General features: G+C 40.3%; 1 protein-coding gene across 8 annotated transcripts in view; it reads right to left on the bottom strand.

Annotated features, from left to right (window-relative positions):
• The window catches only part of LOC123511149 (prostaglandin E2 receptor EP4 subtype-like), a 224,362-nt gene that overhangs the window by 120,263 nt on the left and 89,099 nt on the right, over positions 1-15,000 (bottom strand). Inside the window, exons 1-2 of one of the 8 annotated variants that reach the window (XM_045266783.1) lie at positions 3,554-3,572; positions 2,414-2,526 (exon numbers count right to left, since the gene is read on the bottom strand). The exons of 5 other annotated variants lie outside the window; for them this stretch is intronic. The gene's annotated coding sequence lies outside the window, so the exon portion shown is untranslated. Of the gene's footprint in view, positions 1-2,413; positions 2,527-3,390; positions 3,463-3,553; positions 3,573-15,000 lie in introns of those variants that run through there. 2 more of the 8 variants (XM_045266781.1, XM_045266780.1) reach the window with 2 other exon arrangements.

Genomic DNA, 15,000 nt, shown 5'->3' with positions numbered 1-15,000 from the left:
AATGCATTGGCAAGATTTTTAGTTAACCGCCTTCAGTACCATGACGCATTTCCATATTCATTTTGCTTACTATTTAGCAATCTTGTACAGCTCCAGTAACTCGTGTGGGGGAATTAAGAAATAGTGAAGACTGTGGCCATTAATCTTCTGACCTCTATCGACGCTTTCAATAAAATGGTCTAGTCGTACACAAATCTCAAGGTAAAAATGCGTCCCAGTACTGAAAGGGTTAATTTGAAGGAAAAACTGTCTTGAAAACTCGGCTAGTTGTCTCTGTGGCCTTGGAAAATTGTCGTAGTGAGAGAAGGAAGGCGTTTCTGAATATGGGCGCCAAGGTCACATCTCAGGAAGCCTCGTGGGGGTTTAGAGTCCAATACATCACAGGACAGAGGCGCCCCTGAGCTCTCCTGAAGGGGCTTGACTTGCTTCCCGGCAGGAGGTGCAAGCCGCAGGTGTTGTGAGAGTGATTAGTGTGGGAACTACAGGTGTGTTTGGTGTGTATAGGTGAGAGAGAGAGAGAGAGAGAGAGAGAGAGAGAGAGAGAGAGAGAGAGAGAGAGAGAGAGAGAGAGAGAGAGAGAAAGAGAGAGATTTTGTCCTCATTCCGCTATATTCATTTAGAGAAAAGACTTTTATTGCCTGTCTCTCTCTCTCTCTCTCTCTCTCTCTCTCTCTCTCTCTCTCTCTCTCTCTCTCTCTCTCTCTCTCCTTCCATCTTCTTTGTTCTCGCATATTTATCATTTATGTCTCTCTTCCTTCATTCTACTATACTTTCACCCTCCTCCTCTTTCATCCATTCATCATCAAACTTTTATTACATCTCTCTCTCTCTCTCTCTCTCTCTCTCTCTCTCTCTCTCTCTCTCTCTCTCTCTCTCTCCAGAATAAAACAAGATCAATAGGCTCAATTTTTCTGGGCACATCTTCTCCAAGGCCCGCATGACAGATTCCCGCCACACGTTCTCCCATAAATACCACAAAGTACTGAATTCTGGGAAGGGACGGAGGAGGCGAGACACCCTTTGACCTTATGACGGGGGAGGACTGAGAAGAGGAGGAGGAGGAGGAGGAGGAGGAGGAAGGGAAGGAGAAGTAAAAGAAGTAAGAAGCAGGAGAAGAAGAATGAAAGTAAAATAAGGAGAAACAGAGGAAGATGGATAAGAAGAAATGGAAAAGATAAGAGAAGGTTAGGAAGTAGAAAGAGAAGAAAAATGGCAAAGAAGAGAATAGGAAGAATAAAAACGTAAGGAGAAAGGAAACGGAAGAGGAAAAATAATAGAAAGAGAAGTAGGGAACTAGAAGAGGAGTATCAACAACAACAACAACAACAACAACAACAACAACAACAACCAAAGAGGAAAAAGAAAAGAAAACCAGGGAGACATGAAGAGAGAGAGAGAGAGAGAGAGAGAGAGAGAGAGAGAGAGAGAGAGAGGCCTAAATTCAGACTAAATGGCATCACAGCAGGAGGGAGATGAACATAATGGGGAGAATAAGAGGGCGGGGAGATGAGCGGGAGGTGATAAGGATGCTCTCTCTCTCTCTCTCTCTCTCTCTCTCTCTCTCTGTGAAGGATAAATGATTCTGCTTAAGGTTTTTTTTCTTCCTCTTTTCGTTTTTTCCTCTTTATTTCCTCTAATCCTTCCCAAGAGAGAGTTTTTTCCCTGAAGCGATGCATCTCGGAAAACAGAGGTGATCAGAGAGAGAGAGAGAGAGAGAGAGAGAGAGAGAGAGAGTTTAGCATGTTTTTTTTTTTCTAAGCTACAAAACTATTTAGAACACTAATATGAAACAGGTATCTAAAAAAGGAGTGTAGATTAATTGTGGGACATTTTTGTATAGGTAGCAGTGAAAGAGTTCATTAATATCCCTCCTTTCAACTCAACTTTCCACAAACTACTCCAATTTTTTTTTTTTTTTTTTTGTATAATCCTTTTAGTTTTCCTTTTGGTGTTTTTCACGATTTTTTTTGTCATTACCTTCTTTTTCCTCCTTTCTTTCAATCTTTTCAATCTTTATCGATCACTCTCCACACTTCTTACTCTATTTTGTCGTTTCCATTGTCACTTTCGACACTTCACTAGTACTCGGCTCATCCAGTAGTCTGTCACTTGATTTTTGATCCCAAGGAGACGAAATGTTGCTCTAGATCCGAAACCTCTCATTGAAACATGGACGAGAAATTGATAGATGTACTGAACAACTTTCTTCCTTTCCTCCTTCCTATACGTGGGGTGGGTGGCGTAGTTAGCTAACGCGGCTTGTGTTCGATTCCTCCCAAAACCTGATTGCCCGGTGCGAGATGTAGTAGCGTTCTCCCGTTAACCCTAGCGGTGACATATGACCTAAGCTGTTGCTGTTGCGGGGCCTAATAGAATAGTTTTCATTTTTCTTACATTAGCCAAAGAAACTGACCTGGTGACGTGTAGAAGAATGTAGGTGCGAAGTTCCTCACGTTTGCATCACCACTGGCATTCAAGAGTAGTGATTTCCTGGGCAGGTATTGAGCAGCCTTCTACGTGCGCTCACTTCCAGGAGGAGGAGGAGGACGAGGAGGAGGAGGTGGAGAAAGAAGAGAAATAGTAAGAATAATGATAAATGTAGAGTAAAAGCGCAAGAAATGGATAAATAAAGCAGTAGTAATTGGTATAAGAAAGGAACCGCAAAGGAATTTAAATGAACTACTGGTAGGAGAGATAGGATAACAAAGGAGGAGGAGGAAAAAGAGTGAAAGTTCGAACAAGTCCTCAAATCCACCTCTAAGCTCTCAACAAAACCAGACAACTGATAAATTCTTAACAGATCAGAGGACTTAAAATTGAAAGTAAACAGTAAAAGCATTGGAACTGAGAGGGACACGTTACTTGGCCATGCAGTGTTCACCCTTCTGGCCAAACTACTTTCAACAGGCTGTACTGGAAGCTGGTCAGGACGTCTAAGGATGCATTTATGATCAGAGTGACTGTTTACGAGGATGAGAGAGAGAGAGAGAGAGAATAACTAGGGATAATATTCTAAAACAAGAACTCCACTCCGTCACTACATTGAATGGACTGTAGGAAGCTATTTAGTGTTATAACTGGAGTGATAGTTTAAGAAGACTGTCACACCATCAAGAGTCTGTACTGGAGGTCATGTCGTGATTTTCAAGGATACTTTTCTCGATGTAAGTGACATTTTAACACCTATTCCACATCTTCAGTTAGAAAAACGCACTCGAAAGCTGCAATAAACGTCACAGTGGCCTTTGAAAACACTACACACGAGAAATAAGTAACACCACAACAAAACTAGTACACCACAAAACCAGACCTTTAAAACACCACGACAACACCACAAATACCACACCACTACAGTTACTACCGGCCCGTGATTGAAAGGGTTCTATTCACCTGAACAAAACCAGCACACCACAACACCAGACCTTTAAAACACCACAACAACAACAACACCAATACCACACCACTATTGTTAATACCGGCCCGTGATTGAAAGGGTTACATTCACGAGCTTCTTGGAGACTCAGGTGAGGTGTGAGTAATGAGATAAGATTACCTGCGCAGCTGAGCATTGATAAGGGACCCAGCAGTGGCGCCAGGAAATGACAGAGAGGTGAGAGGAGTGATGGAAATGCAACAGAGCTATATATAACAGAACAACCCCCTCTCCTCCTCCCGCCCCCCCACACACACACTGTTATATGTCCCTGTTGCTGCGTCAGGATTGCAAAATGAGAGGTTATATTTAGAATTCTGTTGATATTATTTTATTGTAACACGATTTATTTTTTTTTTTTTTTTGAGGAAATAATGGAAATAATGTCACTAGGGATTTAAATGTGTGTGTGTGTGTGTGTGTGTGTGTGTGTGTGTGTGTGTGTGTGTGTGTGTGTGTGTGTGTGTGCGCTTGTTATCATTGTTATCTTAAGTCTTGTATTTCGCTGCCATTGTTCATGGTTAGCAGTGAAGGCTGTTGCTGTCGACTGATGGTGACGGATGGTGATAAAGACAGGGAGGAGAGAGAGAAGGAGGAGGAGGAGGAGGAGAAGGAGGAGGAGGAGGAGGAGGAGGAGGAGGAGGAGGAGGAGGAGGAGAAGGAGGACGATGACGACGAGGAGGAGGAGGAGGAGAAAGAGGAAAGAGGAGGAGGGGGAAGAAGGAGAAAGAAGAAGAAGAAGAAGAAGAAGAAGAAGAAGAAGAAGAAGAAGAAGAAGAAGAAGAAGAAAAGAAGAAGAAAAATCAACATCCAAAGTAGAAAAAATGTAGAAAACAAACTCAAATGAAAACAAATGAGCGAAAAAACAAATATAAATAAATAGATAAACGAAATGAAGCAAACAAAAAGCAAAAATAAACAAACAGAAAACGCAATTTCAGGAAAAGGAAAAGAAAATCAAGACAAAATCAAAACAGAAAATGGAATTGGGAAGAAGAAAAACGAAGCAAAGAAGGAAACAAAAAAAGAAGAAGGTCTAAAAGCGAAGAGCATTATCGGATTCCTCTTCCTCCTCCTCTTCCTCTTCTTCCTCCTCCTCCTCTACCTCTTCCTCCTCCTCTACCTCTTCCTCCTCCTCCTCTTCATCTCATGCTTTAGAATTTTTTTTTCTTTCTGGTAGAAGAGGGAGAGAAAGAGAAAAAGAAGAAGAAGAAGAAGAAAGAAGACGAAGGTGAAGAAGAAAGAAGAAAGAAGAACAAAAACAAAAACAGAAAACAAAAATGAAAGCAAACAGAAGAAGAAATAAAAAGAAGGAAGAAAAATAAGAAGAAAAGGAGAAGGAAAAGGGAAAAGTCTTGAAAAACAACAACAACAACAACAACAACAACAACAGACGAAGCTCGCTGGAGAGGACAAGATCAGAGAGAGAGAGAGAGAGATCAAAGGACAGTGAGAGAAGAAGGCGAGAATAAGATAAAAATAGGGATGAAGAAAACCACGAAAGGAGAAGAAAAGAATTAGGAATGAGATAAAAGGTGTGAATGAAGACTTGGGGTTTGGTATTGGCAGAAGAGGAGGAGGAGGAGGAGGAGGAGGAGGAGGAGGAGGAGGAGGAGGAGGAGGAGGAGGAGAAAAGCCAGTTAATAACAGACCTGTTTTTCCTTTCGAGGCTGTTTATTTTCATATTTGGCTACAGATAAGAGAGACAGGACAGTACAGGAGAAGGCGGAGGAGAGGAGGAGAGAGAGAGAGAGAGAGAGAGAGAGAGAGAGAGAGAGAGAGAGAGAGAGAGAGAGAGAGAGAGAGAGAGAGAGAGAGAGAGAGAGAGAGAGAGAGAGAGACATATGTGAAGGTCAAGAGGGAATTAGAAGAAGATTAGGAAGAGAGAAGAAGAAGAAGAGAAGAACAAGAAGAAGAAGAGAAGAAGAAGAAGAAGAAGAAGAAGAAGAAGAAGAAGAAGAAGAAAAGAAGAAGAAGAAGAAGAAGAAGAAAGAAGAAGAAGAAGAAGAAGAAGAAGAAGAAGAAGAAGAAGAAGAAGAAGAAGAAGAAGAAGAAGAAGAAGAAGAAGAAGAAGAAAGAAGAAGAAGAAGAAGAAGAAAGAAGAAGAAGAAGAAGAAGAAGAAAGAAGAAGAAGAAGAAGAAGAAGAAGAAGAAGAAGAAGAAGAAGAAGAAGAAGAAGAGCAGCTAAAAAGTAAGACATATTGGAAGAGCAAAATGAAGTGACAATTTTCTTATATTCTCTCTCTCTCTCTCTCTCTCTCTCTCTCTCTCTCTCTCTCTCTCTCTCTCTCTCATCATGATCCTCTTGAAATGCTTATCCTCTTTAGCGTCACATAAATCTAGTCGTATTTACTCTCTCTCTCTCTCTCTCTCTCTCTCTCTCTCTCTCTCTCTCTCTCTCTCTCTCTCTCTCTCTCTCTCTCTCTCTCTCTCTCTCTCTACAAGCTAACAACACACATAAACAATCCATTCTCAGCGAAACCACTTGGGATAGATTGCCTCTCTCTCTCTCTCTCTCTCTCTCTCTCTCTCTCTCTCTCTCTCTCTCTCTCTCTCTGGTTTCTTTCTTGCTTTTCTTTTCTTGTTCTTCTGTTTTTTAGTGGTGATGTTAGCGGTTCTCGTAGATGTGGTGGTGGTGGTGGTGGTGGTGTTGGTGGTGGTGGTGGTGGTGGTTTGTTGTTATTGTTGTTGTTGTTTTGGTTGTTGTAGTTGCTGCTAATTTCTTGTTTCTTGCTTTAGTTTTCTTCTCTTTCTTTTTTCCTTTCTTTTCTCAATTTTGTTTTATTTCCTGGCTTAAGTTTTTTGTTTGTTTTTTTAGAGTTCCTGTTTTTTTTCATTTTTATTTCTTTTTTATTCTTTTTTTTTTCTTGCTGTTATTATTATTGAATTCTTTCTGTTTTATTTTTGTTGTTGTTGTTTTGTTTATTTTCATTGTCTCTTTTCTTTCTTTATGCTTCTTTTCATATTGATTCATCTATGTTTGTTCCATTATTTCCATTTGTTGCTTTTCCGTATATTCTTCTTCCTGTTTCCCCATTATGTGACGTAATTTCATCCCTATGTATCTTTTTTTTTTTTTTTAGCCGTACAACTTTCATTTCTTCACTTCTCTGTTTCATCTCTTCATTTTTCTCCCTTTCCACGTAATGGCACCTCAGAAAACAAGGAAAAGCAATTACCACAAGGAACAACAAGATTAGAAAGTGGAAACAAGGAAGAACAAAAAGAGGTGGAGGAGGAGGAGGAGGAGGAGGAGGAGGAAGAGGAGACAGGTAATTAGCATGACACACAGTTTGGTAGCAAGAAGCGGCGCCACACTTCACCAAGACTCCTTTTATGCTCACGAGCCGCACTCACGCACACCGTTGGCTGGGAGGAACAGGTACACAGGGACAGGCTGGGCGGGGTCTGATGGAAGCAAGGGGTAGGTGGAGGCGAGTGATGGACTGTATTCTGAACCACTTCTCCGCCCCTTCTCCGTTCCGTTACATTGAAAAAAATAGCTCTTGTTTAAGTTACACGTATCTTTAATCAATTCAGTACTGAGACGCATTTTTACCATAGTTTTTTGTATAATTATTCGGTTTTATTTGCATTAAGAAGGGTTTATGGTGGTCAATAGATTAATGCCTAGAGTCATTACTATTCTAATCCCCTCATAAGTTTCTGAAGCTGTATAGAATTGCCCAAATAGTAACCAGAATGAATATGAGAACGCGGCATGCTACTGAAGAGGTTACTGGTGCTTTTATGGTTATAATGACAGGTTGACAAGATTTCTGTGTTATGAACCGGGGAAAAATACTTTGTAATCTAGCTAATCATCTCTGTAGCCTTCTAAAATAGTCGTGGTGAGGGAGGGATGTTTTTATAGTTGTAATGACAGGGGTAACATAATTACTGCATTATGAACAGAGAAAAACATTATTTGTAATTGGCTGTTCATTTCTGTAGCCTTAGCAAATAGTCGTCCTGAGAGAGGAAAGCGTTTTTAAGAATGTTTTTTAAGGTTTTGGTGACAGAACACCAAGATTTCTGTAGTGTGAGCGGAAGAAATACTCCTTGTAATCGGCTATCATATCTGTAGCCTTTGAAAATAGTCGTGTTGAGCGAGAAAGAGGTGTAAGGTTACTTTTATTATTCTTGTGACAGAGTAACAAGATTTCTGCATTATGAACGAGATAAACACTTTTGTAACCCAGCTAATCATCTCTGTGACCTTCAAAAACAGTCACAGTGAGAACATAAAACGTTTCTCAGTATGATTTTATGGTTTTAGTGACACGTTAACAAGATTTCTGCATTATTAACTGAAGAAGCTCTCTTGAAACCCTGGCTAATCACCCCTGTGGCCTTGGAAAGCAGAGATGAGAGAGCAGAGGGTTTCAGAACTCAGACCTTTAATTGAAGCAGCACACCTTGTCACCAACACGGGGCAGCAATGCGTGACAGCCAAGGGAAGTGACTCCTGGAAAGCATTAGTACGGAACTGGAAGAAAAAAAAATCACTGGAATTCTTGAAACTTGACTGGGCTAAGTGATCAGGAAGGGCGCCGCTCCTCGAAGTCATTAATGTGGTGGAAGGTAATGCAATGATGGGGAGGCTTCTAAAGGTGAATTCCGCGCAGTATTGAGAACTCGAAATCAGAAAAGGAGGGAATGTTCTGGCGCTACATGGCTATGTGCTTCACTGCCTGAGTCGACGGTTTAAATTTGAGGGTTCGATGTGGTTTGTTGTGATAAATGTAGCGATGTTTCTCTCTCTCTCTCTCTCTCTCTCTCTCTCTCTCTCTCTCTCTCTCTCTCTCTCTCTAGATCAAAATTTAGTGACTTTGTGGTAAATTGTTTGAGTCGAGGTTTAAATTGGAGAGTTCGTTGTTGGTTCGTTGTGTTCCTTTTATTTATTCATTTATTCATTTATTTATTTATTTATCATCTGTGTTCATGCCTTACGTTGACAGACTGGAAGTGGCTCTGTGGTGAATCACTTGACGCATTGTTTAAAGTTACTGGTTCGATGTTGGTTTATTTAATTCATTCATTCATTTTTTTACGTAAGAAGGAACACCCGGCCAAGGGCAACGAACACTGCAATAAAGAAAAGACCCACTGAGGTGCCAGTCCCCATACAGGTTGAAGGAAACGACTATCAGGATGTTTGTCTTTTTTTTTTCAATAATAATTAATTTTTTCTCATTTCTTTCTTTTTCGTGGGAAATGTAGCGCCTGTTTTTTTTTTTTTTTTTTTTTTCTTAATTTGGCTAGAACTAAATTTTTCTTTGTGGTGAATTGTTCGACTCGTGGGTGTGGGTTCCATGCTGGCTTGCTGTGGTTTGTTTGGCGGGAGATGTAGCATTGTTGTTGTTGTTGTTGTTGTTGTTGTTGTTGTTATTGCTCCTGCTGTTGTTACTGTTGCTGTTGTTGTTATTGTTGCTGCTGTTATTGTTGTTGTTGTTTTTGTTGTTGTTGTTGTTGCTGTTATTTTTGTTGTTGTTATTGTTGTTGTTACTGTTGTTCTTGTTGTTGTTGTTGTCGTTGTTGTCGTTGTTGTTGTTGTTGTTGTTGTTGTTGTTGTTGTTGTTTCCTCTCCTTCTCCATGTTTTAACCTGAACTAAATTACCCTTTTTTTTCTATTTCATCCCCATAACTCCTTTCCTTTCCTTGGCCAACTAAATATAAAACAAACCAAGAACAAATAACGTCAAACCAGGAATCTTTTCTTCTATGCATATTTCTGACAAAAAGAGAAAACTTTCCACCAAATTAGAAGAAAAAGAAAAAAAAGAAGAAAAAGAAGAAAAGATTAACGCCACGACAAGGAGGAGGAGGAAATAAATACTTGCACCAACAAGAGGAAAAGTTATCACCAGGAAAAGTTAGCTGACCAATGGGAGAGAGAGAGAGAGAGAGAGAGAGAGAGAGAGAGAGAGAGAGAGATTACGGAGGAAGTAAGGCAGGGAAGTGGAATAACCTCCCAACGATGGATGTATCTTTTTCTCCCATCCACATTCCCTCCCAAAAGACCCGTCAGCGAGTGGATGGTCTGTGTGGATAGTCTGTGTGGATGGTTCTGTGTTTGGGTGGTCTGTGTGGATGGTTCTGTGTGTGGATGGAAACACTGATTGAAGAACTTGTGTCCAACTTAACAAGAATGTGGAGCACCAACAGGAGGAGGAAGAGGAGGAGGAGGAGGAGGAGGAGGATGGGGAGAGTAAGATGATGATGATGATGATGATGATGATGATGAATGATAATGATGATAAAGAAGAAGAAGAAGAAGACGAAGACGAAGAACAAGAACAAGAAGAGGAACAAGAAGAAGAAGAAGAAGAAAAAGAAAAAGAAGAAGGAGGAGGAGGAGGAGAAGGAGGAGAAAGAAAAAGAAGAAGAAGAAGAAAAAAAATAAGAAAAAAGAATAAGAAATCAGAGTAGACTTACCAATTTAAATTCTCCCAGAACACTCAAGACACATAAAATCAGAACACTTGAGCGGGAGACGAGAGGCGAGGCATAGACAGGCAGTGAGGGACGAGAGGGAAGCAAGATTGAGGAGAGAGGAATCACGGGAACTTGTGACTGTGAGGAGAGAAAAGGAGAAGAAAAGAGAGAAAATTAAAAAAAAACACCAGACTCTCCCACACACACACACACACACACACACAGGATCCAAACATACAGGATACGATTCTAACACGACCTTCTCACGACCCACCCACGATTCACGATTCCACTACGACTCCACTATTCAAAACACGACCCATCACGACCTACACAAAATCCACCCAGATGTCCAAAAAGGAAAGACCTCAAAACTCCCCACACAGGTCGAAAAGTTTTAAGACTTTCACGATTCTAACACGATTCACTTACGACCCACTTACGACCCACACACGATTCACGACTGCACTACGACTCTCAAATCCAATCACGACCCATCACGATCCACACAAAACCCACAAAAAAACCTTACACTAAAGAAAACGGACTTTCCACAGAGGACAAAAAGTTTTAAGACTATCACGATTCTAACACGACTGACTTACGACCGACTTACGGCTCACACATGATTCACGACTCCACTACGACTATCAAATCCACTCACGACCCATCACAACCCACATAATACCCACAAGAAACCCCTGCACCCACACAACGAGCTATACAAGATACTTACACGACTATAGCACGACCAAACATGACCCAAATTTGAGCCATTCCTTATAAAGTAAAAAAAATGATTATTTAAAATGTAAGAGTTTTATAAACGTAGTCTAACCTTTACAAAGTGTGTGTAGGAGAGGACACCAGCACGACAGGAACACGAAGAATATAAGACCAAGTAAACAGCCTTTGTAATGTTGAGAGTAGGTTCTGATACCTTTCCTGGGTTTTAAAGGGTGTTCAACTGGATTCACTGACACTCTTGTAGGGGCCAACAGGTCTGAAGGTGATGGATCTTCATTTTCAGGTAGACAGGTTCGTAATGTAAAGAGAAGAATGTGATATGTATGTTAATTCTTTTTTTTTTTTTTTATTATATATATATATTTTTTTTCTTTTTTTTTTTTGTCCCGTGAGTCGTCTTGTTAATAGCGTTCACGAGTATCACAAACAGTTTCCACAGGGCCAAAAGGTCTGAAGGTGCTGGATCTTAATTTCTGTCACACTAGTCTCTTGTTTCCATAGATCACAAAGAAAAAAGGATAAGGACTATTTTTTTTTTCCTAAGTTCTCAAGTCATTACAAGTTCTTTTTATATTCCTTAAGTCCTAATGATAGTTTTTGTGGGGTGGTAAAAGTTTCTATGTCAATATGAATCTTTACGTAAGTTCCAAAGTTTTTTATAAATCTTTTTTTTTAAGTTCCCAAATCACTACAAATTACTTCTCCTTTCTTTACTTTCACTCTTTTCTCTTTAACTTTCACTGGAATGTCAATAAATATGTATCAAGTCTCCGTCCTTTCTTGAGTGACGCAACAAGACACATTCCTCTAAGCCCCACCGCCTCACTAAGACTCGCCACACTCAGCACTCACCAGCCCACCACAGCCTTGCGCCTCCTCCCTGTGTGCGGGGGCGGGGTGGTGGCAGGGAAGGCGACTCGGCGGCCTCTCAGCACCCACTATCCTGCCGCTGCTCCAGGCCGCCCGCCACCACCACCACCACCACCACCAGTTTTTGATGTTGTGTAGGAGGCAGCAATGGCGGCGGCTTCTGTACCTTCCTGCTCTCTTTTCTTTTCTAATTAGTGATTATTCTCCTTATTAGTGGTCATTACGTTCATTTATTACCATTTATCTATTCATATTTCTTTACTTTATTCCTAACCAGAGCCCTGCAGCCCTCTTGCTTGGAAGGGTGAAGGAAAATAAGGAAAAGAGAAAGAGAGAAAAGCTGCAAGAAATCATTAGACCCACACGTGACAGTTTTTGTATAAGTGGAAGAGCAGAAATGTGGAAGTATAAGCGCCATTCCTTCTCAACGCGAGGGAGGAGGTGCACTCAACAAGGGAGGGACGAGTGAGTGAGTGAGTGAGTCTCCGGTGTGAATTTACCTTTTGTCAGAGTAACTTTCGCCTTGACATTTACATTCTTCGAAGTAAAAAGAAAACACGGGTGCGTCACGCTCGTGTTCCGGCGCCGATAACAGCGTGATAGCGTGTGATAGAGGCTTCCTTGTGTTGTTATTAGTGTTCACCTTGACGAGAACATTGTACAGATAAGTAGAGACGCAGATAAGTTAGTCGATGCAAGTCTGTCTGTCTGTCTGTCTGTCTGTGTGTCTGTATTCTTCGCCAATCCATATTCGACTTCCTCGTATTAAACCTTCACTGCTAAATGTTCTTTGTCCAGTACGAGGCTTTTATTTGTGGATTTATTTTGTTTGTGTACATGTCTGCTCCTCCTCTGTGTGTGTGTCTGTGTGTGTGTGTGTGTTTTTATCGTTTCGTCTGGCCACTTTTCTATATATCTATCTATTTTCTTTCTTTTTTTTTCTCTCTTTCTTCCTACCTGTCCTTTTTACTCTCTCTTCTGCCTGTCTGTCTTCTGTATTTCCTTTCTTCTTTTCTGTCTTCTTGTCCTTCCATCTTTCTTATCTGTCCTTTGGCCTTCCTCAACCTTCTTTATCCCATTTATTTTCCCTCCAGCTCTCCTAAAGTGTATGTCTATCAGTTTGTCTATCAATTTACCTGTCTGATTGTCTACTTACGTATCTACCTATCTACTTACCTATCTGCCTATCTGTCTATCTATCTATCTATTTATCCATCCACTAACTAATCTAACTGGGCATCTACTTACCTTTCAATCTACATATCTATCTGTTTGCTTATATACTTGGCTACTTATCTATCTACCTACCAATCTACCTCTCTGCTTACCTGTTGATCTATCTACCTACCAATCTACCTCTCTGCTTACCTGTTTATCTACCTGTTTTCGCTGTGCCTTGCGTGACTCCTGCTTAATTAACTGGCTCGTGAAAGCATCTCGTGTCCTTGTGATCTAGTTTTGCAGGTACTCGCCCCTTCTTCCCCTCCTCCTCCTCCTCCTCCTCCTCCTTCCCCTTCCTCGTTCTTCACCCTTTTAGCTCCCTCTCTGCTTCCCTTTCCTTGCTCCTTCTTTATTTCCCCCTTTCGTCCCTTGTAACTGTTCCCTTTAATCTCTTTTATTCATTGTAAAATACATCTTAGCAGTTTATTTCCTCGTCTTTCTTTTTATTTCTATTTTGCTTCTTTTCATTTATTCATTTAAAATATTTCAATAGTTTATTTTTCTTTATTTTTCTTTATATTCCCTTCATTTTTTTTTTTCTTTGCCCATTTTCATGTGTTTCTTCTTTTCAGCTTCACTTTTTTTTTTCTTCTCTTATTCCTTTTTCTTTTTTTTTTTTTCTTTTTCAAGTGTTCTCTCCTTACTCCTTAACAGGCCTGCTTCTCTTTCCCTTCTTCTCGTGTCCCTCCTTTACTATCACTCCTTGTTTCCCTTTTACACTCTCTTACACTTACCTTCTTTCCCCGCCTCCCAATCTGTCTTACTTAAACTTCTCTCTCTCTCTCTCTCTCTCTCTCTCTCTCTCTCTTCTAACCTTACTTCATGACTCTTCCACTCATTCACCTATTGTTTCTCTTCCTCCTATGTTTATCGTTTACTATCTCTCCTCCCTTCCTTTGCATTTGTTATCCTTTTTCATTGATTTCATGTTATTTTTTCTTTTTTTTCTAAGAGCAGTGTATGATTTTATTTTTATGTATTTTTCTTATTCTTACTCTTGTTTTCTTTGGTCTGTCAGTTTCAATTCATTTTTCATTCACTCTTTATATATCCATCTGTCTTAGTCTATGTTCCTCTCAAACTATCTATATCAATTTGTCTTCCTTACTCTTTTATCTTACTCTACTTGTATCTTCCTCTCAATCTGTTTGCCTTTTTTTTTCATTTATCTACCTTTCTTTTTTTTTTTTTTCATTCTTTTATCTTCCCTCTACAGTGTTTTATTCATATCTTCTTTTCTTTCTTTCTTTTCTTTACTCCTTTTTTTTATCTTCTAATCTTCCCTTTCTATCTATCTATTTTTTTTTCAATCAATCTATACCCATCTTCTTTCTATAATATTCATCTATCATATCCACCACTCTCTGCAAATTATTTCTCCTATATCTCATTCTCTAGCTATCTATCATATCACATCTACCTGTCAATCAATCAACCTATTCTACTCCTTTCCCTTTAATTTAATCACCACTGTCTCACCACTCACTCCACAACAGTATTCACGAGTTAACTCACTACATTCATCCCTCTTAATCTCCCCTTTACCTCTCCTTTACCCCTCATCACCCATTATTTCCCATCCTTCGCACCTTCACGCCCGCCAAGGCCTGCCAGGGGGTGCTGAAGGGAAAAAGAAGGGGAAGTCTCGTCTTCCCTGTCATCACAAGGGCCATCAAGCGTGAAGTGAAGGCCAGTGGCTAAATAAAGAAATGCTGGACACTGCTGCTTAATTAGAAGGTGGTGGGGTGTCTACCTGTCTGAAAGGTGAGGTGAGGGTGCGTGTGTGTCTGGAAGGGTGAGGATAGGGATGGAAAGACAGGGAAAGAATTTAATGGAACTGCAAAGAAGGAAAAGATTGAATTGAAGACATTGAGAAAAAAATGAGAAAAATAGAGGTAGAGTTCGAAATAACAGTATGGAAGAAAAAAAATGAACTGGTGGGAGGAATGGAGAGAGAAGGAAAAAACTGGAATGGACTGGAATGAAGGGAAAGATTACACTGAAGATAAGAACGAGATAATTAAAGTCACGAATACTTTATACATACAAAAAACTGTCATGCATGTGTATCCCTCTCCGCATCCCACACCTTGAGTTATCCCACCGTTGCCACCAATGTTATATCTCGTGGTTAGACACCTGCCTTAGAGATATTGATGTAAAGCTGGCCATTAGTAGGGGAGAGATAGATAACGAGAGAGAGAGAGAGAGAGAGAGAGAGAGAGAGAGAGAGAGAGAGAGAGAGAGAGAGAGAGAGAGAGAGAGAGAGAGAGAGACGCTATGAACTCTGA

Source organism: Portunus trituberculatus, chromosome 31 (genome assembly GCF_017591435.1).
Source record: "Portunus trituberculatus isolate SZX2019 chromosome 31, ASM1759143v1, whole genome shotgun sequence".
Lineage (NCBI taxonomy): Eukaryota > Metazoa > Arthropoda > Malacostraca > Decapoda > Portunidae > Portunus > Portunus trituberculatus.
This window is presented reverse-complemented; position numbering and strand designations above follow the sequence as displayed.